This window comes from Sus scrofa, chromosome 5, assembly GCF_054392235.1.
Source record: "Sus scrofa isolate SSC_HxYL_T2T_F1_AM1 chromosome 5, Sscrofa_HxYL_maternal_Yorkshire_Landrace_v2.0, whole genome shotgun sequence".
Lineage (NCBI taxonomy): Eukaryota > Metazoa > Chordata > Mammalia > Artiodactyla > Suidae > Sus > Sus scrofa.
This window is the reverse complement of record NC_139387.1, coordinates 15,504,842-15,530,563: the sequence shown is the minus strand read 5'-3', so window position 1 is coordinate 15,530,563 and position 25,722 is coordinate 15,504,842. Positions and strand designations below refer to the sequence as shown.

The following is a 25,722-nucleotide window of genomic DNA, read 5'->3' as shown; positions in this document are numbered from 1 at the left end:
ACACACAAGCTCTCAGGAGGCAGGGCGCCTCTTGCATGTGCTAAGGCAGCAGATGCAAACTGCCACAGCCATCTCAGACTCCAGCAGTTGATGCAGCCCACTGTCACTAAGGGTTCCAACAGAGGACCCTGGAGCTGAGCAATGCCCATTGCTCCCAACTATCTGGGAACATACACACCCTGCCATTGCAACTTCAAGAGCTCTGGGCACCACCCCCACCTCCCTAAGGGTCAATGCCACCACAAAGGGCCCTGCAACCAGGAGCAGCCTGCCTCCTGCCTCCTACTCTACTGATGCAGAGTAATCAGTAATCATTTACTGATTACTCTGCATGAACAATGCAGAGTAATCAGTAAATGACTTGGAAGACTGAATAACCAAAATCACAAATCCTCCCTGTGGATCTCCACCACTGTCAAGGGCTTGTTGAGCAGGTGCTGCCTTCAAGCACAGCCCATTGCCTACACCTCTCTGGAAACACAGGCAGGTCATTCATCTTCACACCCCCTATCAAGGGGATAACAGCCTGCATACAATGAAGAAAGAGACAGCAAGCATCCAAACAAAAGCATCCCTCAGGCCAAAAAAATAGTAAGCACTCATGACCTACCTCACAGGAATGCTCCTGCATATAAATAACCCACCAAGACTATAGTAGATGATTATTTTCCTTAAACTCACAGAGTAATAAAAATACAAAATGAAGAAGCACAAGAACCACTCCTAGTTAAAAGAACAGGCAAACAATGAAACAAACCAATGCAGAATAACAGACACACATTCAAAGAGGAGGTAACATCAAAAGAGATGTTATTTATAAACATGGACAGAGCATGGACAGGGAGAGCAGACTTGTGGTTGCTGAGGGGGAAGAGGGAGGAAATAGAATGGATGAGAAGGCTGGGATTGGTGGATGCAAACTATTACATTTGGAATGAATAAGCAATGGGGTCCCACTGTACAGCACAAGAAACCAAGTCCAGTCTCTTGGGGTAGAGCATGATGGAAGATGGTATGAGAAAAGGAATGTATATATAAATGTGTGTGTGTGTGTGTGTGTAGTCACTGCTGGGTCACTATGCTATTCAGCAGAAATTGACACAACACAGTAAATCAACTATAATCTAATTTATAAAAAGGAGGCAATGAAAATACTGAAGAAATTAAGAAAAGATAGCAACAGTTATGCAGATTAATTTTAAAAGGAACTAGAAACTGTAAGGAGGAGCCAAGAAAAATTAGAAAATGCATTTGTGGAGACAAAAGCTGAGTTGAAGGCATTGAACAGAAGAATGAACAATGCAGAGTAATCAGTAAATGACTTGGAAGACTGAATAACCAAAATCACAAAATCAGAACGACAGATAGAAAACCAAATTTTTTAAAAAAGAAAGAAATATAAGAGATCTATGGGATAATATAAAGCAGGTCAATCTATACATGATAGGGATTCCAAAAGGAGAAGAAAAAGAAAAGGGAATTAAAAATCTATTTGAAGATATTATGGCTAAAAACTTTCTAAAGCTGAAAAAGGAAAAAGATACCCAGATACAGGAAGCAAAGAGAGCCCCAAACAAGTTGAACCTAAAGAGACCTACACCAAGACACATTATAATACAAAATGGCAAAAGTTAAAGTTAATGAAATGATTCTAAAGACAGCAAGAGAAAAATGAAGAGTTAATTATAAGCGAACACTCGTAAGTCTATTGCCTAATTTCTCTACAGAAATGCTACAGGTCTGAAGAGAGTGACAAGATATACTCAAAGTTCTAAAAGGGAAAGATTTGCAACCTAGAATATTCTACCCATCAAGATTATCATTTAAAATAGGATAGATAAAGAACTTCTCAGACAAACAAAACTGAAAGAATATAATTATACTAAAAAGAAATATTGAAAGGTCTCCTTTAACTAGGAGAGAAGTAAGAAGATATAGGATGGAGGAAATCACAATTGGAAAATAATCACTGAAAGAAGCCAGTACACAGATTAAAACTCTGTGAAAGTGGTGATAAACACAAGGAACAGCAAAAAAGATAAATGTGAAGATGTAAAAAAGGACATCAAAATCATAAAGTGTTGGGAAGTAAGAAAATCTAGACTCTTTTTTTAAGAATGCTTTTGAGCCTATATGACTATCAGTCTAAAGCAAGCAGACATAAGAAGAGGTTAACAAACTGGAAAAATACAGCAACCACAAATAAAAAAATAATATATTCACAAAAACAAAAAAGAAAAAGAAACAAAATAAAAGGAAATCATCCAGAAACCTGAGGCCAAACAATAATCCAGGTAGGACCACAGCCCCATCCATCAGTAAACAGGCTGCCTAAAGAGCCCGGAGGCACACAGCCACCCCCAATCTCACCCAGTGACAAAGCCCCACCCATCAAAAGGATATCAATCAGCCCTGCCTATCAATGGGCAGGCACCAGTCCCTCCCATCAGGAAGCCTACAGCAAGGCCCCATGCCAACTTCAGCCACAAGGGGGCAAACATCAGAAGTAAGAGAGGCTACAACTCTATTGTCTGCAAAAAGGTGACCACACAAAAAACCTATAAAAATTAAAAGACAGAACTATAACTCAGATATGGGAGAAAGAAAAAAACCCAGAAAAACGGGTAAGTGATCTGGAGATCATCAGCCTCCAGGAAAAAGACTTTAGACTGATAATGGTAAAGATGATGCAAGACATTGGAAATAAACTGGAGGCAAAGATGGATAATTTACAGGAAACACTGAGCAAAGAAATACAAGATTTAAAACTTAAGCAAGCAGAGATGCAAAAATACAACAACTGAAATAAAAAAATTCATTAGATGCAACCAACAGCAGAATACAGGAGGCAGAAGAACGAATAAGCGAGGTGGAAGATAGACTAATGGATATCACTGATGCGGAACAGAAAAGAGAAAAAAGATAGAAAAGAAATGAAGACAGTCTAAGATAACTCTGGGACAATGTTAAACACACCAACATCCATATTATAGGGGTGCCAAAAGGAGAAGAGAGAGAGAGAGGGACAGAAAAAATATTTGAAGAGATAATAGCCGAAAACTTCCCTAACATGGGAAAGGAACCACTCACTTAAATCCAGGAAGCACAAGTACCATATAAAATAAACCCAAGGAAGAACACCCCAAGACACATATTAATCAAACTGACCAAAGTTAAAGACAAAGAGAAAATATTGAAAGCAGCTAGGGAAAAGAAACACATAACATACAAGGGAACCCTGATAAGGTTATCAGCAGATTTTTCAGCAGAAACTCTGCAGGCCAGAAGGGAGTGGCATGATATACTTAAAGGGAAGAAAGGAAAAAAACCTCCAACCAAGATTACTTTACTCAACAAGGCTTTCATTCAGATTCAAAGGAGAAATCAAAAGCTTTACAGATAAGCAAAAGCTAAGAGAATTCCACAACACTAAACCAGCTTTACAACAAATACTAAAGGAACTTCTCTAGGCAAAAAAGAAAAGGCCACAACTAGAAACAAAATTACCATGTGACAAGGCTCACCAGTAAAGGCATATATACAATAAAGGTAGGAAATCATCCACACACAAATATGCTACCAAAATCAGAAATTGTGAGAAGAGGAGGGTACAAATGCAGGATACTGGAGATGCACTTGCAATTAAGAGACCAACAACTTAAAACAATCTCGTATGTACATAGACTCCTATATGAAAACTTCAGGGTAACTACAAACCAAAAATCTACAATTGATACACAAACAAATAAGAAAAATCAACTCAAATACAACACTAAAGATAGTCATCAAACCACAAGAGGAGAGATCAAGAGAGAAGGGGGGAAAAAAAGTAACAAAAACAAATCCAAAACAGTTAATAAAATGGCAATAAGAACATATATATCAATAATTGCTTTAAATGTAAATCAACTAAAAGCCCCAACCAAAAGACACAGACTGGTTGAATGGATACAAAAACAAGACCCATATATTTGCTGTCTTCAAGAGACCCACTTCACTTCTAGGGACACATGTGAATTGAAAGTGAGAGGATGGAAGTAAATATTTCATGCAAATAGGAATCAAAAGAAATCTGGAATAGCAATACACGTATCAGACAAAAATAGACATTAAAATAAAGAATACTATAAAAGACAAATAAGGACATTACATAATGATCAAAGGATAAATCCAAGAAGAAGATATAACAATTGCACAAATACATATGCACCCAAAACAGGAATCACCTCGATATATAAGGCAACTGCTAAAACCTTAAAAGAATAAATTGACAATAACACAATAAGAGTGAGGGACTTTAACACCCCGCTTATAGCAATGGACAGATCATCGAGACAGAAAATCGTAAGGAAACACAGGCCCTGAATGAAGCATTAGACCAGGTGGACTTAAGAGGTATTTATAGGACATTCCATCCAAAACCAGCAGAATACACATTCTTCTCAAGTGCACAAGGAACATTCTCTAGGATTGATCACATTCTGGGCCACAGATCAGGCCAAGGTAACTTTAAGAAAATTGAAATCATATCAAGCATCTTTTCTGACCACAATGCTATACAACTGGAAATCAACAACCAGAAAAAAAATACAAAAAGCACAAACACATGGAGACTAAACAACGTGCTACTAAACAACCAATGGATCATTGAAGAAATCATAGAGGAAATGCAAAAATACCTTGAAGCAAATGACAAAAAAGATGCAACACTCCAAAATGAATGGGATGCAGCAAAAGCAGCTGTATGAGTAAAGTTTATAGCAATATAAGCCTACCTCAGGAAACAAGAAAAAGATCAAATAAACAACCTAACTTTACATCTAAAGTAGCTAGAGAGAGAAGAACAGACAAGACCTAAAGTTAGTAGGAGGAAAGAAATCATAAAGATCAGAGCAGAAATCAATAATACAGAAATGAAGGAAACCATAGAAAAGATCAATGAAACAAAAAGCTGGTTCTCTGAAAAGATCAACAAAATTGACAAACACTTAGCCAGACTTATCAAGAAAAAAAGAGAGAGGACCCAAGTCAATAAAATTAGGAGTAAAAAAGAAGTTACAACGGACATCACAGAAATACAAAGGATCATAAGAGACTACTACATGCAACTATACACCAATAAAATGGAAAACCTAGAAGAAATGGACAAATTCTTAGACAAGTACAATCTTCCAAGACTAAATCAAGATGAAATAGAAAAGATGAAGGGACCAATCACAAATACTGACATTGAAATTGTGATTAAAAAACTTCCAACAAACAAAGGTCCAGGACCAGATGGCTTCACAGGCGAATTCTATCAAACATTTAGAGAAGAGCTAACACCTATCCTTCTGAAACTATTCCAAAATATTGAAGAGGAAGGAACACTCCCAAACTCATTCTATGAGGCCACCATCACCCTGATGCCAAAACCAGACAAAGATACCACAAAAAAAAAGAAAATTACAAGCCAATTTCACTGATGAACATAGATGTAAAAAAACCTCAACAAAATACAGCAAACCGCATCCAACAATACATTAAAAAGATTGTACATCATGATCAAGTGGGATTTATCCTAGGGATGCAAGGATTCTTTAATATCAGCACAGCAATCAGTGTGATACACCACATTAAGATACTGAAGAATAAAAACCATATGATCCTCTCAATAGATGGCAGTAAAAGCTTTGACAAAACCCAACACCTATTTCTCATAAAAACCCTTCAGAAAGTGGGCATAGAGAGAACCTACCTCAACATAATAAAGACCATATACCACAAACCCAGAGTTAACATCATTCTCAATGGTGAAAGGCTGAAAGAATTCCCACTGAGATAATCACTCCTATTCAACAGTTTTGGAAGTCCTAGCCATAGCAATCAAAGTAGTAAAAGAGATAAAAGGAATCCAAATTGGAAATGAAGAAGTAAAACTACCACTATTTGCAGATGACATGATACTCTACCTAGAGAATCCTAAAGACTCTACCAGAAAACTGTTAAGAGCCCATCAATGAGTTTGCAAAGTCACAGGATACAAAATTAATACACAGAAATCGACTGCTGTCCTATATACTAACAATGAAAGATCAGAAAGAGAAATTAGGGAAATCCATTTACTATCACATCAAAAAGAATAAAATACTTAGGAATAAACCTACCTAAAGGAACACAAGACCTGTACCCTGAAAACTACAAGATGCTGATGAAAGAAATTAAAGATGACACAGATGGAAAGACATACCATGCTCTTGGATTGGAAGAGTCAATGTTATCAAAATGAATATACTACTCAAGGCAATCTACATATTCAATGCAATTCCTATCAAATTACCTAGGACATTTTTCACTGAACTGGAACAAAATTTTTTAAAGTTTTTTTGGAAGCACAAAAGACCCAGAATAGCCAAAGATATCCTGAAAAAGAAAAATGGAGCTGGAGGAATTAGGCTCCCTGACTTTAGACTATACTATAAAGCTACAGTCATCAAAATTGTATTGTGCTGGCACGAAGACAGAAACATAGATCAGTGGAACAGGATAGAAAGCCTAGAATTAAATCCATGCACCTACAGCCAACTAGTCTATGACAAAGGAGGCAAGAATATTCAATGGAGAAAAGACAGCCTGTTCAATAATTGGTGCTGGGAAAACTGGACAGCCACATGTAAAAGAATGAAATCAGAACACTCCCTAATACCATACACAAAAAATAAACTCAAAATGGATTAAAGACCTAGATATAAGATCAGATACTATAAAACTCTTAGAAGAAAACATAGCCCAAACACTCTCCAACATAAACAAGAGCAACATCTTCTCAGATCCACCTACTAGAGTAATGACAATAAAAACAAAAATAAACAAATGGGACTTAATTAAATTTAAAAGTTTCTGCACAGCAAAGGAAACCCTAAACAAAACAAAAAAGACAATCTTTTCAAATGAAGCAACTGACAAGGGATTAATCTCCAAAATGTATAAACACTTTTTGTAGCTCAATAACAAAAAAACAAACAACCTCCATCAAAAAATGGGCACCAGATCTAAACTGACTATTCTCCAAAGAAGACATATGGATGGCCAAAAAAACACATGAAAAGATGTTCAAGATCACTCATTATTAGAGAAATGCAAATCAAAACCACTATGAGGTACCACCTTACACCTGCCAGAATGGCCATCATCAAAATGTCTACAAACAATAAATGCTGGAGAGGGTGTGGAGGAAAGGTAACCCTATTATACTGTTGGTGGGAATGTAAACTGGTGCAACCACTGTGGAAAACAGTATGGAGATTCCTCAGAAAACTAAAAATAGAATTATCTTTTGATCCTGCAATCCCACTCCTGGGCATCTATCCAGGGAAAAGATAACTCAAAAAGATGCGTGTACTCCAATGGCCACTGCAGCACTATATATAATAGCCAAGACATGGAAACTACTTAAATGTCCATTGACAGAGGAGTGGATAAAAACATGGTACATATACACAATGGAATATTACCCAGCCATTAAAAGGAAAGAAATAATGGCATTTCCAACAACATGGATGTACCTAGAAATTATCATGCTAAGTGAAGTTAGTCAGACAGTGAGACATTAACAGCATATGCTATCACTTACATATGGAATCTAAAAAAAGGACATAATGAATTTCTTTGCAGAACAGATACTGACTCATGGACTTTGAAAAACTGTTGTTTCAAAGGAGACAGGTTGGGGATGGAGGGATATGCTGGGGGTTTGAGATGGAAATTCTATAAAATTGGGTTGTGATGATCATTGTACAACTATAAATGTAATAAAATTCATTTTAAAAAAAGCTCTGGAAGTTCCCATTGTGGCACAGTGGAAATGAATTGACTAGTGTCCATTAGGATGCAAGTTCGATCCCTTACTTTGCTCAGTGGGTGAGGGATCTGGCATTGCCATGAGCTGTGGTCTAAGTCACAGATGTGGCTCCGATCTGGCACTGCTGTGGCTGTAGCATAGGTCAGTAGCTATAGCTCTGATTCGACCCCTAGCCTGGGAACTTCCACATGTCATGGCTGTGGCCCAAAAAAAACGGAAAGCAAAAATAAATAAAATTTTTTAAAAAGTGCAGACTTGGGGTTCCCAAGGGGCAAAGGGGAGAAGTGGGATGTGTGGGCATTTGGGGAGTTTTTTGGATACAAACTGTTATATTTTGGATGGATGGGCAATGGGATCCTACTGTACAGCACAGGGAAATGTGTGTGATTGGGTCACTTTGTTGTACAACAGAACCTGATGAAACATTGTAAATCAACTATACTTTAATAATAATAATCAACAATAATAATAAAAATATGTTTCTTACAGATGCCAAAAAAAAAAAAGAAAAAGGAAATCATCCAACCAAAAAAAAGAAGGAACAAAGGAGAAATCTAGAATCAATTGGAAAACAAGGTTTAAAAGGGTGATAAATACAAAATACATATTTATCAACAATTACTTTAAATGTCAATGGAATGAATGCTCCAATCAAAAGACAGAGTGGCAGGCTGGTTTAAAAAAAACAAACAGCCTAAAACTGACCCACCTTGGGACAAAGGACATGCATAAACTGAAAGAGGGGAGATGGAAAAAATATTTCATGAGGATGGAAATGACAAAGTGGGAGTCGCAATACTCATATCAGACAAAACAGACTTTAAAACAAAGTCCATAAAGAAAGATAAGGACAATATTTAATGACAAAAGGATCAATTCAAGAAAAGGATATTACACTCATCAATATATATGCCCTTAATATAGGAGCACCCAAATACATAAAACAAATACTAACAGATATAAAAGGAGAAATTGATGGGAATACAATAACAGTAGGAGACTTTATCACCCCATTCACACCAATGAACAGATCTTCCAGACAGAAAATCAATAAGGCAATAGAGATCCTAAATGACACAAGAGAACAGTTAGACTTCATTGATATTTTCAGGACATTACATACAAAAAACAAAGAACAGGCGTTCCCATCATGGCACAGTGGTTAATGAATCTGACTAGGAACCATGAGGTTGCAGGTTCGATCCCTGACCTCGCTCAGTGGGTTAAGGATGCAGCATTGCCGTGAACTGTGGTGTAGGTCACAGACATGGCTCAGATCCCGTGTTGCTGTGGCTATGGCATAGGCCGGTGGCTACAGCTCCGATTAGACCCCTAGCCTGGAAACCTCCATATGCCACAGGAAGTGGCCCTAGAAAAGGCAAAAAGACAAAAACCAACCAACCAACCAAACAAACAAACAAAAAAACAAAGAACAAAATAAAACAGAACATACATTCTTTTCAAGTGCACACAGAATATTTTCCAGAATTGACCACATGTTGGGGCATAAAATTAACCTCAACAATTTGATCTCACAGAATTTATTTCAATCATCCTCTTTGACCACAATGGCATGAAACTAGAAGTCAACTGCAGAAAAAAAGAGATAAAACACTGCCTACATGGAGACTAAACAACATGCTACTGGAAAAGGGGGGAGGAAAATGAGGAAATCAAAAGGGAAATTTAAAAATGCCTTGAGACAAACAATAAGAACACCACCATACAAAATCTATGGGACGTCTCAAAAGCAGTTCTTAGAGGGAAGTTCATAGTGTTACAGGCCTTCTTCAAAAAAACAAGAAAAATATCAAAACCAACAACTTAACCTACCAACTAAAAGAAATAGAAAAAGAACAAACAAAAACTAAAGTCAGCAGAAGGAAGGAAATCATAAAGATCAGAGGGGAAATCAATAAAATAGAGATTCGAACAATAGAAAAAAATAAACAAAACCAAGAGATGGTTCTTTAAAAGGGTAAACAAAATTGACAAATCTCTGGCCAGACTCACCAAGAAGAGAGAACCCAAATAAATAAATAAACAAAATAAGAAAAGGGAAAAATCTCAATGGATACTACAGAAATTCAAAAAACCATAAGAATACTATGAACAATTATATGCCAACAAATTTGACAACCTAGAAGAAATGGACAACTTTCTAAAAACATACAGCCCACCAAAACTGGATCAAGAAGAAATAGATAATCTGAACTGACCAACGACTAAAAATGAAATTGAACACATAATTTAAAAACTCTCTACAAACAAAAGTCCAGGACCAGATGGCTTCACAGGAGAATTCTACCAAACATACAAAGAGGAACTTACACCCATCCTTCTTAAGCTTTTCAAAAAGGTTGAAGAAGAAGGAACACTCCCAAAGACATTCTATGAAGCTACCATCATCCTAATACCAAAACCAAAGATACTACCAAAAAAGAAAATTACAGGCCAATACTTTTGATGAATATAGATGCAAAAATTCTCAACACAATTTTAGCAAACTAAATCCAACAATGCATCAAAAAGATTAAACACCACGACAAAGTGGGATTCATCCCAAGCTCACAAGGACGGCTCAACATACATAAATCAGGAGCTCCTGCTGTGGCACAATGGATTGGTGGCATCTGGGGAGCACTGGGACATGGGTTCAATCCCCAGTACAGCACAGTGGGTTAGGGATCTGGCATTACTGAAGCTGCGGCTGGGTGATAGTGTGGCTCTGAAATGACCTTTGGCCCAGGAGCTCCATGTGCTGTAGGGTGATCAAAAATGAAATAAATAAATAAATGTAATACACACATGATCATCAAAAGAAAAATCAAAAACCACATGATCATCTCAATAGATGCAGAAAAAGCATTTGACCAAATTCAACATCCATTCATGACAAAAAGTCTTACCAAAGTGGGTATAGATGGACCATAACTCAACATAATAAAAGCCACTTATGGAATTCCCGTCATGACGCAGTGGTTAACGAATCCGACTAGGAACCATGAGGTTGCGGGTTCGATCCCTGGCCTTGCTCAGTGGGTTAAGGATCTGGCATTGCCGTGAGCTGTGGTGTAGGTTGCAGACACAGCTCGGATCCTGCGTTGCTCTGGCTCTGGTGTAGGCTGCAAGCTGCAGCTCCGATTAGACCCCTAGCCTGGGAACCTCCATATGCCATGGGAGCGGCCCAAGAAATGGCAAAAAGCCAAAAAAATAAAAAAATAAAAGCCACTATGACAAACGCAGCCAATATAATAATCAATGGAGAAGAGCTGAAAGCCTTCCCAATAAGCCAAGGATGCCCACTCTCACCAATTTTATTCAATATAGTACTGGAAGTCCTAGCCACAGCAATCCAACAAATAATAGAAATAAAAGGCATCCAAATTTTTTTTGTCTTTTTGCCTTTTCTAGGGCCACTCCTACAGTATAGGGAGATTCCCAGGCTAGGGGTCTAATCAGAGCTGTAGCCACTGGCCTGCACCAGAGCCACAGCAATGAGGGATCCAAGCCACATCTGCAACCTACACCATACCTCACGACAATGCCAGATCCTTAACCCACTGAGCAAGGCCAGGGATTGAACCCACAACCTCATTGTTCCTAGTTGGATTCATTAACCACTGCACCACGACAGGAACTCCATTTTTTTTTTCAAATTGGAAGAGAAGAGGTAAAACTGTCACTGTATGCAGATGACATGATACTGTATATAGAAAACTCTAAGGACTCCATGGAAAAGTTACTCAAACTGATCAACGAACTCAGTAAGTAGGATACAAGTTTAACATTTAGAAATTGGTTGCACCTCTGTATACTAACAATGAAATATTAGAAAAAGAATATAAAAAAATACAATACCTTTTAAAATCACACCCCAAAAATTAAATACCTAGATATAAACCTGACCAAGGAGGTGAAAGACTTATTATTATGTTGAAAACTATAAAACATTAATCAATGAAATGAAAGAGGATTCAAAGAAATGGAAAGATATTCCATGCTCCTGGACTGGAAGAATTAATATTGTTAAAATGGCCATACTACCCATACTACAGAGTTTAATGCAATCCCTATCAACTTACCCATGACACTTTTCACAGAACTAAAACAAACAACCCCAAAATTTACACGGAACCATAAAAGACCCAGAATTGCCAAAGAAATCCTGGTGGGGGGGAGTGGAGACAAGTAAGAGGCATAACTCTCCCAGACTTCAGACAATATTACAAAGCTACAGTAATCAAGACAGTGTGGTACTAGTACAAAAACATATATACAGACCAATGGAACAGAAAAGAGAACCCAGAAATAAATCCATACACCTATGGTCAATTAATCTTTGACAAAGAAGGCAAGAATATAAAATGGGAAAAAGCCTCTTCAGCAAGTGGTGTTGGGAAAACTTGACAGCTGCATGTAAATCAATGAAACCAGAACACACTCTCACACTGTGCACAAAAATAAACTCAAAATGGCTTAAAGACATAAACATAAGACATGATACCATAAAACTCCTAGAAAAGAACACAGGCAAAACATTCTCTGACATCAACCATACAAATGGTTTTTTAGGCCAGTCTCCCAACAGAAATAAAAACAAAAATAAATCAATGGGACCTAATCAAACTGACAAGCTTTTGCACAGCAAAGGAAACTTTAGAAAAAAAAAAAAAAAAGACAACCTACGGACTGGGAGAAAATAATTGCAAAAAATGCAACCAACAAGGGCTTAATCTCCAAAATACACAAACAATTCATACAATTCAACAGCAAAAATACCAAACAATCCAAATGAAAAATGGGCAGAAGACCTAAGTAGACATTTCTCCAAAGGAGACATAACAGATGGCCAGCAGGCACCTGAAAAAATTCTCAACATCACTAATTATTAGAGAAATGAAAATCAAAACTACAGTGAGGTACCACACCAGTCAGAATGGTCATCATTAATAAGTCTAAAATAACAAATGCTAGAGAGCATGTGGATAAAAGGGAACCTTTCTACACTGTTGGTGGGAATGTAAATTGGTACAACCACTATGGAAAACAGTATGACAGTTCCTCAGAAAACTAAATATAGAACTACCATATGATCCAGCAATCCTACTTCTGGGCAAACATCCAGACAAAACTACAATTCAAAAAGATTCATGCACCTGTATATTCACTGCAGCACTATTCACAGTAGCCAAGACATGGAAACAACCTAAATACACATAGACAGATGAGTGGATTAAGATGTGCCATTTGCAGCAACATGGATGGAACTAGAGACTCTCACATTAAGTCAGAAAGAGAAAGACAAATACCATATGATATCCCTTATATCTGGAATCTAATATACAGCAGAAATGAACCTTTCCACATGAAAGAAACTCGTGGACTTAGGAGAACAGACTTGGAGTTGCCAAGGAGGAGGGGAAGGGAGTGGGATGGACTGGGAATATGAGGTTAATAGATGCAAACTATTGCCTTTGGAGTGGATAAGCAATGAGATCCTGCTGTATAGCACAGGAAACTATTATCTCATCACTTACGAGGGAGCATGATGGAGGATAATGCGAGAAAAAGAATGTATATATGTGTGTGACTGGGTCACTTTGCTGTACAGTAGAAATTGACAGAACAGTGTAAACCAACTATAACGGAAAAAATTAAAATCATTATAAAAATTTAAAAAAGAAAATGTGGTACATATGCACAGTGGAATACTACTCATCCACAAAAAAGAACAAAATAATGCCATTTGCAGCAACATGGATGGAATTAGATTCTCAAACTAAGTGAATTAAGTCAGAAAGAGAAAAAATACCATATGATATCGCTTATGTCTGGAATCTAAAATATGGCACAAATGAACTTATCTACAGAAAAGAAACAAACTCATGGATGTGGAGAACAGACTTGTGATTGCCAAGGGGGAGGGGAAGGGAGTGGGATGGACTGGGAGTTTGGGGTTAGTAGATGCAAACTATTGCATTGGGAGTGGATCAGCCATGAGGTCCTGCTGTATAGCACAAGGAACTATATCCAATAACTCGCGATGGAACATGATGGAGGATAATGTGTATATATGTATGACTGGGTCACTTTGCTATACAGCAGAAATTGACAAAACATTGTAAACCAGATATAATAAAAATTTTAAAAAGTTCCAATCCTCTAATCACCTGGCTGATTCCACTGGCAACAAGCCACCCTCCTTATGTGTTTTTCAAAAGTCATCTCGTTAACATAAAAGACATCTTTTTGACTCTTCTCACCTAGGAAATTCCAAGGGTTTTAGGAGCCCTGTGCCAGGAAACTGATGAAGACTAGGTATGTATTTCTTATTATAAACTGGAATATCTCAGCTTGCTTTCGTCATCATCATCAAGCAAAATGATAACTGTATGACCTGAATTGTGAGAACAGTGAAGGTAAAACTCAGAACAGCATTAAAAGTACTTAGCAGTAACTTCTCTGCTCTAGAAAATCTTCCAGAGTTTAATCCTAGAGATCCTCATGTATGTTTTATGAAAGGAGTCCAGACTCACTATTCAACACCATCCCATATCAGTTTCCTATTATATTACTTGCCTTATCTCATTCAATACTCACATCAACAGTAAGGATTCCTATACCTTTTTTTTGCCATGCCCATGACACATTGAAGGGTTCCCAGGCCAGCGACTGAACCCATACCACAGTAGTGACAACGCTGGATCCTTAACCTGCTGAGCCACCAAGGAACTCCGGAATTCCTATACCTTTTAACTGATGAGAAAAACAAGGCTTAGAAAGATAAAATAACTTGTCCGTAGTTACAAAGCTGGAATTGGCAGAGAAAGAATTTCATACCTATCTGTGTGACCCCAAAATTCTGCTTTATATTACTACACCACACTGACGAATGAAATGATTTACAGTTGATTCTGAAGAAACCAGTGCTAAAGATTGCTCTCTTCTATGTACCTGTCAGCCAGACAGGAAGAAAGAAAGGGAAGGAAGTAAAGCCATCATCAACCAGCCTCCATTTTGAGTTCTCAGGAATAATAAGAAATAGATCTAATAGGTATTTACACTATGATACTAAGGGCTTTATATGATTAAACTCATTTTAGTCCAAACAACAACCTTAAGGCATAGCTACTGTAATTATTCCTAACTTACAGATGGAAAATGGAAGCCAAAAGTTTAGGTTACTTAACTAGTTAACAGTCAAGCTCGGCTCAAGATCAGCAGAAGCTAATCCATGCCTTCTACCCATCAAAGGAGCACAGTGTACTTTGCTCGGCTGCCTGAACCAATAAGACTCTTCTTTGTGCATCTCATGTAGGGAGTCTTTCTGAGCATCCTTGATATAATTTCTAGTTTTGAGTCTGAATGTCTTATAAAACTGTCTCGCTATCCTTATAGCCTGGATATCTTATCCTGGGGGCTCCACTTCCTTGCTCAGAAATGGTTTCATCAAACACTGTCATGGGGCATCTAATGCCTACCAGAGTCGCATCCTACACATAAGCTCATTTGCTGCTCCCAGCAATGTTGTGTGGTGAGTTCCACTATTGCCCTCAGCTCACAGACAGGGCCACTGTGAATCAGAGACATGTGTTAGCAGGATTGGTACAGGGCCAAGTCTGGAAATGAGCTAAGGTCTTTGGATTTCACATCCAGTTGCTTGTACACAGCTGGATCTCAGAAGCGGATCATCCAGCCTTGTTAAACAGGAGACAATAGACCCTCAAATGGAGTTGCTTATACAACACCCTAACCTAACTACAGTTAAAACCTCCCTGGGGAATGTGGTCTTTTTCTTTAAAATTGAAGTACAGTTGCTATAAATATTATATAAATAATTTATTATATAAATATGTATATTATGTTATAATAAATACTATAAGTGTACAATATAATGAAAAACACTTTTTAAAGGTTATAGTCCATGCAGTTAGTATAAAAATTAGCTATGTTCTCTGTGCTATACAATATATATTTGTAGCTTATTTTAAACTAATATCTGCTGTACAATTTATCACTGTAGCTTATTTACTTTAATCCCCTGGCCCTATCTTGCCCCTTCCTAATTCCCTCTCCCCGCTGACAACCACTAGTTTGTTCTATCTGTGAGTCTGTTTCTTTTTTGTTATATTCACTAGTTTGTTGTATTTTTTAGATTCCATATATGATATCAAACAGTATTTGTCTTTCTCTGAATTTTTCACTAAGCATGGTACCTTCCAAGTCCATTTATATTGTTGCAATGGCAAAATTTCATTCTTTCTTACGGCTGAGTAGTATTCCATTGTGTGTGTACCACACCTTCTTTATTCATTCATCTGTTGATGGACTCTTAGGTTTCTTCCATATCTTGGCAATTGTAAACAATTCTATGAACATTTGAGTAAATGTATCTTTTCAAATTAGTGTTTTTGTTTCTTCCAGTATACCCATGAATAGAATTGCTACATCACACACTGTGGTTCTATTTTCAGTTTTTTGAGAAATCTCCACACTGTTTTCCACAATGTCTGTACCAATTTACATTCCCACTGAAAGTGTTCAAGGCGTCCCTTTTCTCCATAGCCTTGCCAACATTTGTTATGTTTTCTTTTTGATGACAGCCATTCTGATAGATGTGAGGTGATATCTTGTGATTTTGATTTACACTTCCCTGATGATTAGTGTTGTTGAACATCTTTTCATGTGCCTTGGCCATCTTCATGTCCTCTTTGGAAAAATATCTATTCAGGTCTTCTGCCCATTTTTTAATCTTTTTTTAAATGTTGAATTATATGACCAGTTCATATACGGTAAATATCCCCTTATCAGTCATATCATTTGCAAATACTTTCTTCCATTCCCTAGATCATTTTTTTTTTTGTTCTGTTAATGGTTCTCTTGGCTGTGCAAAAGCTTTTAATTAAATCTCATTTGTTTTCTTTTTGTTGTTGTTCTGGCTGCACCTATAGCATGTAAAAGTTCTCAGGCCAGGGATAAAACCTTTGCCACAGCAGTGACCTGAGCAACAGCAGTGAAAACTACAGACCCTTTACTCCCATGACACCAGAGAACTCCCTTTTTATTTTCCCCTCTATTTCTTGTACTTTAGGAGACAGATCCAAAAAATATTGCTACAATTTATATCAAAGAGAATTCCATCTATGTTTTCCTCTAGGAGTTTTATGGTTTCTGCGCTTACATTTAGGCCTTTAATCCATTTTGAGTTTATTTTTGAATATAGTGTTAGAGAATGTTCTACTTCATCATTTTATATGTCCAATTTTCCCATCACCACTTATTGAAAAGACTGTCTTCTCTCCATAGTATATTACATTCTTGTCACCTTTATTGTAGAATAATGGGCCATAAATGTGTGGGTTTATTTCTGGGTTCTCTATTCTATTCCATTTATCTATGTGTCTGTTTTTGTGCCAGTATCATACTGTTTTGCTTACTGTAGATTTGTAGTATAGTCTAAAGTCAGGGAGTATGATTCCTCCAGCTCTGTTCTTCTATCTCAGGATTGTTTTGGCTATTCAGAGTCTTTTGTGTTTCTATACACATTTTAAGATTACTTGTTCTAATTCTGTGAAAAATGCCATTGGTATTTTGAAAAGGATTATATTGGATCTGTGGATTGCCTTGGGTAATACGGTCATTTTTTTTTTTTGTCTTTTTTTGTCTTTTTGTCTTTTGTTGTTGTTGTTGTTGTTGCTATTTCTTGGGCCGCTCCCACGGCATATGGAGGTTCCCAGGCTAGGGGTTGAATCGGAGCTGTAGCCACCGGCCTACGCCAGAGCCACAGCAACGCGGGATCCGAGCTGCATCTGCAACCTACACCACAGCTCACGGCAACGCCAGATCATTAACCCACTGAGCAAGGGCAGGGACCGAACCCGCAACCTCATGGTTCCTAGTCGGATTCGTTAACCACTGCGCCACGACAGGAACTCCCCAATACGGTCATTTTAACAATATTAATTCTTCCAAACCAAGAGCACACTCTGCTTTCCATCTGTTTGTGCTGTCTTTAATTTCTTTCATTATATATATATCTGCCTATAAGAGACTCATTTAGATCTAAAGACACACACAGACTGAAAGTAAGGGGGATGGAAAAAAGTATTTCATATAACTGGAAATCAAGTGAAAGGCAGAGTAATTAATAATATCAGAACAAAATAGGCTTTAAAACTGTTACAAGAGACAAAGGACAACATATAATGATCAAAGGATCAATCAAAGAAGATGAAACAATTGTAAATATATAGGCACCCAACATAGGAGCACCTCAGTATATAAGGCAAATGTTAACAGACATGAAAGGAGAAATTAACAGTAACGCAATACTAGTGGGGGACTTTTAACACACCACTATTAACGGAGAGGTCATCCAGACAGAAAAACAATAAGAAAACACAAGCCTTAAATGAAACATCCAACCAGATGGACTTAATGATATTTATAGAGCATTGCATCTGAAAGCAGCAGAATATACATTCTTTTCAAGTGTACATGGAATATTCTCTAGGACAGATCATCTGCTAAGCCAAAAGACAAGCCTTGTTAAATTTAAGAAAACTGAAATCATACAAAGCATATTTTCTGACCACAACACTATGAGACTAGAGATCAAATACAAGAAAAGAACAGCAAAAAACCACAAACACCACACACAAAAATAAACTCAAAATGAATTAAAGACTGAAATGTAATGTTTGATACTCTAAAAGTGCTGGAGGAAAACACAGGCAGAACACTCTTTGACATCAACCACAGCAATATCTTGTCAGAACCAGCTCCTAGAGTAATGAAAATAAAAACAAATTAAACAAATGGGACCTAATTAAACTTAAAAGCTTTTGCACAGCAAAGGAAACAATAAAATAACAAAAAGACAACCTATAGAATGGGAGAAAATATTTGCAAATGAAGCAATCAGTAAGGGACAACCTCCAAAATATACAAACAGCTCATACAGCTCAATAACAAAAACTAAACAACTCAATCAAAAAACGGGAAGAAGACTGAAATAGATGTTTTGGGAATTCCTGTCATGGCTCAGTGGAAATGAATCTGACTAGTACCCATGAGGATGTAGGTTCGATCCCTGGCCTCCTTCAGTAGGTTAAGGATCCGGGGTTGCCGTGAGCTGTGGTGTAGGTTGCAGACATGGCTTGGATCTGGCATTGCTATGGCTGTGGTGCAGGCCAGTGGCTTCAGCTCCAATTCAACCCTAGTCTGGGAACTTCCATATGCCATGGGTGTGGCCCTAAAAAAAAAAAAAATAGATAGATATTTTGCTAAAGAATACAGACAGCCAAAAAGCATAAGAAAAGGTGTTTAACATCACTAATTAGTAAAGACGTGAAAATCAAAACCGTAATGGAGTACCACCTCATACTGGTTGGAATGTCCATCATCAAAAAGTCTACATTTAATAAATGCTAGAAAGGATGCGGAGAAAAGGGAACCTTCTTTAACTTTTGGTAGGAATGTAGATTGGTGTAATCACTATGAAAAAAAATATGGAGGTACCTCAAAAAACTGAAAATAGAACTACCATATGATCTAGCAATCCTACTTTTGGGCATCTATCCAGAGAAAACCGTAACTCAAAAAGCTATATGCATCCCAGTGTTCACTGTAGCACCATTTACAAAAGCCAAGTCATGGAAGCAACCTAAATGCCCATTGACAGAGGAATGGAATAAGAAAATGTGGTGTATACAATGGAATATTACTCAGCCATAAAAAAGAAAATGCCATTTCCAGCAACATGGATGGACCTAGAGATTATCATACTAAGTGAAGTCAGTCAGACAGAGAAAGACAAACATTATATGATATCACATAGGGAATCTAATAAAATGATAGAAATGAACTTATTTAGAAAATAGAAATAGATTCACAGACTTCAAAACAAACTTATGGTTACCAAAGAGGAAACACTGGGGGAGGGATAAATTAAGAGGCTGGGATTAAAATATATGCACTTCTATATGTGTAATAGATAATCAACAAGGATCTACTGTACGGCAGGTAGATCTCTTCTCAATATTCTATAATAACCTTTATGAGAAAAGAATCTGAAAATGAATGGATATATGTATAACTGAATCATTTTGCTGTACACCTGAAACTAACACAATATTGTAAATCAACTATACTCCATTTTATATTTTATTTATTTTTTTGTCTTTTCTAGGGCCACATCCACAGCACATGGAGGCTCCCAAGCTAGGGGTCTAATCGGAGCTACAGCTACCAGCCTAGGCCAGAGCCACAGCAGTCTGGGATCTGAGCCACGTCTGTGACCTACACCACAGCTCACGGCAACACTGGATCCTTAACTCACTGAGCGAGGTCAGGATCGAACTCGCAACCTAATGGTTCCTAGTCACATTTGTTAACCACTGAGCTATGACAGGAACTCCCTACATTTTATTTTAAAATAAAAATTAAACTTAACCCCCCCACAAATATGGAGGCTAAATTATATGCTACTAAACAACCAATGGATCATTGAAGAAGTAAAAGAGGAAATAAAAAAATACCTAGAGACAAATGAAAATGAAAACACAACAATATAAAACCTGTGCTATGGGAAACAGCAAAAGTAAAATTCTAAGAGGGAAGTTTATAGCAATACAAGCTTACCTCAGGAAACAAGAAAAATCTAAACAACCTAACCTTACACCTAAAGCAAACAGAGAAAAAAGAACAAAAAAAAATCCCACAGTTAGTAGAAGGAAAGAAATCATGAAGATTAGAGCAGAAATAAATGAGAGACTAAAAAACAATAGAAGAGATCAATAAAATTAAAAGCTATTTCTTTGAAAAGACAGATAAAATTGAGACACCTTTAGAGGACGTTCCTGTTGTGGCTCAGCAGGTTAAGGACCCAACATTGTCTCTATAAGGATGCAGGTTTGATCCCTGGCCTCACTCAGTGGGTCAAGAATCTGGCATAGATTGCATATGTGGCTCGGATCTGGTGCTGCAGTGGCTTCGATTCAACCTCTAGAGCTGGATCTTCCATATGCTGCAGGTGTGGCTGTAATTTAAAAAAAAAAAAAAAAAAGGAATGGGGGAGTCAATAAAATCAGAAATGAAAAAGGAAAAGTTAAAACCAACACCACAGAAATACAAAGTATCATAAGAGACTACTACAAATGACTAGATACCAATAAAATGGACAACCTAGAAGAAATGGACAAATTCTTAGAAATGCATAATCTCCTAAGACTGAACCAAGAAGAAATAGAAAACACAATCAGATCAATAACAAGTACTGAAATTGAAACTGTTATAAAAAACTCCCCCAAAAAAGTCCAGAACCAGATGGCTTCACAGGTGAATTCTATCAAGCATTCAGAGAAGCATTAACACCTATACTTCTGAAACTATTCCAAAAAATTGCAGAGGAAGGAACACTCCCAAACTCATTCTCTGAGGCCGCCATCACCCTGATACCAAAACCAGAAAAAGAAACCACAAAAAAAAGAAAATTACAGGCTAATATCACTGATGAACACAGATAACAAAAATCCTCAACAAAATACCAGCAAACCGAATCCCATAATACATTAACAGGACTGTATACCATGATCAAATGGGATTTATCCAGGGGATGCAAGGATTTTTTAATATCTGCAAATAAAGCAGAGTGATACACCGCATGAACAAACTGAAGAGTAAAAAACAGATGATCATCTCAATAGATGCAGAAAAAGCTTTTGACAAGATTTCAACACCCATTCATGAGAAAAAAACTCTCCAGGAAGTAGGCATAGAGGGAACCTACCTCAACATGATAAAGGCCGTATGTGACAAACCCACAGCTAACATCATACTCAACGGTGAAAAGCTGAAAGCATTTCCACTAAGATCAGAAACAATACAAGGATGACTATTCCTGCCACTTTTTTCAACATAGTATTGTAGTCCTAGCTACATCAATCAGACAGGAAAAAGAAATAAGAGGAATCCAAATTGGAAAAGAAGTAAAACTGTCACTGTTTGCAGATGACATGACAACATACATGGAAAATCCTAGACACCGCGAGAAAATATCTAGAGCTCACCAAAGAATGCTGTAAAGCTGCAGGATACTTCTTTAAACTTCACTCGGCTGAATACTATTTTTTAACAGCTCTCATTCCAATTGCATTCAAAAACTTGGTCCTATTTCCTAAGGCCCAATAGTTAATCCAAAGTTCAGATCACAACTACCTGGGGGTGGGGGCCAAGGGAACACCATTTGGCCATCTTCCCAGAAGCCCATGTGTTTCATTCTCTACCTCTACTCTCTCATCATAATCTAACAACCCTCCATCAGTATCACACCTTTAAGACTGCTGAGGTGGTGCAGCCCTCAGAAAAGCAACCACTCCCCTGCCTATTCCACCTTTCACACTGCCCTCCTGCCTTCTGCACTCTCACCCTTCACCTGGTCAGACGCACAAGGTAGCCTTCAGGGAGTCTTCCGCCTTAGGAACTTCCTCGGTAGACACAGTAAGAGTTTCCTCTGCCTCAGAGTTAAGAAAATCTCCCTATCTTAAAAGAACGGGCCACAAGCCTCCTGGTCTTAATACTTTCTGAAACAGAAGCAAAAATTTCTAAGTTCCTGAAGTTCTCCTGTGGCACAGTGGGTTAAGGATCTGGGTTGCTGCTTTGGCATGGATTTGAACCCTGGCCCAGGAAATTTCCCATGCTGTGGCACAGCACCCCTGCCTACCCCCCCAAGAAAAGAGTTTCTGTGGGTCTGGAGGCTGCCATTCCTGGCCTGGAACACTTATTTTCCATGCTCTTCATTGTAAGGAGAGGAGGGAGTTGGAGATGACAGAGTGCCTGGGTTGGTTGGAGATAGTCCTCCCTGTTTTTCTTGGTGTCAATTAGCATAATTTAAAAGGCAAGGGAGAAAAACTGGATATCTGTGTGCCTGCTTTCACGCTTTGAACTTTTCCATCCTTCGGGGCTGATTATGGCCAAGTGACCTATATTTAAAAAGCATTTACAATAAAATGATGTACTTCCTTTTGTGCTATTGGTTTTTCCAAAGAAAAGCAAAAATGTTTTTAAATTGTCCCTTTTTGTCAATGGTAATGGCTGTGCTATATTTCGGCTCGTCCCCCTTGAGGGCATAGAAAGGGATGGGTAATAAAGGCACAGCTGTAGACACTTTATGGCCTACTTGGGGGGTAGAGAGGGGAGGAGGGGAGTGGAGGCAAGAAACAGATTGACTGTGTGTCAACAAATGCAGCTGGGAAAAGACAAAGCTCTTAAAGACCTCTGCAACTTAAAGTCCAAGATAAATGATGTTCCTATTTGGAAAGGGAAAAAAAAAAAAAGAAAGGGAGGTGAAATTCAATAAAGCCCGGCTGAAAAGAGAAGGGTTCCAAAGGCCTTTCTCTGCAGCCAGGCAGCTCCCAAGAGAAATGAGCAAGAGTAGCCATAGGCGAGGGGGGTGTGCAGCCCAGAGAGACAACAAAGACCCATCCAGGCTGATTACGCCAGGCCTGGCAAAGCTGGGCTCAATGGGGCACAGCTAGGCTGAGGGTGGGAGGATAGTCTGGTCCACAGAAATGCTCCAGGAAACTCTGACACAGTCCTGCTTCAGCAATCAGTCAGGCCTTGCATTTGGGGAAAAGGCAGAAAAGCACAAGTTGACCCTTCAGGTGCAGAGAGATATAGGACTTTGCCCAAAGCCTCATTGCTATTCCGTGGCCAAGCCAGGATTTAAATCTAGATTCTCTAGCACCTCCCCTCCATGCTGCCATCCTCAGCAAGAGCCTTCTTTCATTCCACACATGGGTAGAAGAATCACACTGTTTGCCAGAAGACCCCTCCAGCCTCAAGAGTATATCTAAGGGCTAACACTTTGGATGTCTTCACGGAGCTCATGGAGCAGAGTGGTCTTTGAAACCATGGCAGCTGAACCTCACCAAGGAGCTAAGACCCACGATGGGAACGGAACATCAGCGGGCAGACCCATTTGCCACTGACTCACCAAACAAAGATAATCACAGCTAACAATTTGGTCTTTCTAGTCTTAAACTGCAATTGGGATCATATTATATAGAATTTTATAAACTCTTTTCATTTATTGTTATAACATGAACATTTTCCCCTGTGAAATTATACAGTGAAACACTTGGGATTTTAGCAACTTAAATAGTATTGCTTCACATGACCATACTGTCCTTAGCTTAAGCATTCCTCCTACTGCTGGCTGACTAGGTTGCTTACAATTTAAATTTGTTATTATTTTGGGCCTTACTATAACGGCATCAGTGAATAGCTCTGTAAGTCTTTGTATCTCTTATTAGTTGCTTAGTGTAGATTTCCTAGAAGTGGAATTGTTGGGTAACAAGGAATAAACATTGTTAAGGCTTTTATTAATCCAGCCAAACTGCTTTGCATTAAGTAACCTATATTTTCTAAGCAATAGTTTAGTGCATCAAATTTCTATGTGACTAGTCACATCTGAGGCTCTAACAATTCGTTTCATCAAAAAACATCAGTCCTTTCATTCCATGGCCATTTTCCCATCTTGTGTCTATACACGGTATATCACTGAAGGCATTCATTCAATAAACACAGAATAAAAGCTCTGTCTCTATGTTGTATCTGTACTATGTAGTATCCACTCTACGTACACATAGTCTATGTACTAATGCTTAACATACATATATTTAGTTACTTCATATTCTTTAACCCAACTAACAACTCTAAGAAGTGGAATTGTTACTGTCCTCATTTTATAGCTGAGGAAACTAAATACTTTGAGTAAATCTGCTAAGGTCATACCACAGTAAGTGGTAGAACTGAAATTCAAACCAAGGTCCATCTGAGTCAAAGTGCAATGGTTTTCAATCATAGGCCAACAGTTACTGCTCATGAGTGTGGGCTGCTAGGTTAGGCCTGTGACACTAACTGCTCAGAGAGGCTTTCAAGGCTTATTATTCTCATCTCCCAATATCCATTTGGTCTGATCTCATTAGTCTCAGCCCCACTTCCCTCCCCCGGCCACTTACTGAGCAAGTACGTCATATTGTATGCCAGGCCCTGGGCATACAGTGGTCAACAAAAAGATGTGGTGCTGTCTCCATGGAACTTACAGTCTCGATGTTGTGAGGAGATGGACAATAAGCAAATAAACAAATCACTGTGTCATCACAAACTGCAAAAGTTCTTGAGAAAGAACAATCATGTGAGGGGATAGGAGATGGACATGGGCTGGTATGAAATAGGCAGCCTGTCACCTGAAAAAGTAAGATTTAAGCTGAGAGTTTGAGGCCCTCCAATCTTGGGGCAAGGCTTACTTTCTTCTAGAAAACTAAAGACCTATAATATACCTTCCTTCCATTCTTGAGATTTTGAAGATTTTAAAACATCTCTCAGTAATCCTCCAGGGCTACTCCATCTCTGCAATTTCTCAGTACTTTTAATCCAGCTCTATATTTTAATTTTGCCCTCTGGACCAGGGTCTGGACAAGCAAACACTTTTGATTGCATATGTCAGCAGTAACCTGAATGGCACATATGTTTTTTCACTTATTTATTAATTTATACACATCAGCTAGAGTATCAGTGGAGAGTCTATATCTGTGGTATCCAATACAGTAGTCACTAGCCACATGCGGCAACTTTAATTTAAATTTAAAACAATTTTCAATTCAATTCCTCAGCTGTACTGGCTTTCAAGTGATGATATAAAACTTTTCCATCACAAAGTTCTGTTGGACAGTGCTATTCTAAACTTTATACTGCACAGCAAAATAGAAATGTTTAAAGGGTAAGAGAAAATTATAGTTTCCAATATTTTCTTCCTACACCTCCTAAAGATCATCTAGTACATCCCCAGGAGGCATGATGCCCACCCCTTTTAGATG

General features: G+C 38.0%; 1 protein-coding gene across 1 annotated transcript in view; it reads right to left on the bottom strand.

Moving 5' to 3' along the window:
- Nucleotides 1-25,722, bottom strand: part of LOC102157854 (uncharacterized) — a 94,693-nt gene that overhangs the window by 25,165 nt on the left and 43,806 nt on the right. The gene's annotated exons all lie outside the window — the stretch shown is intronic.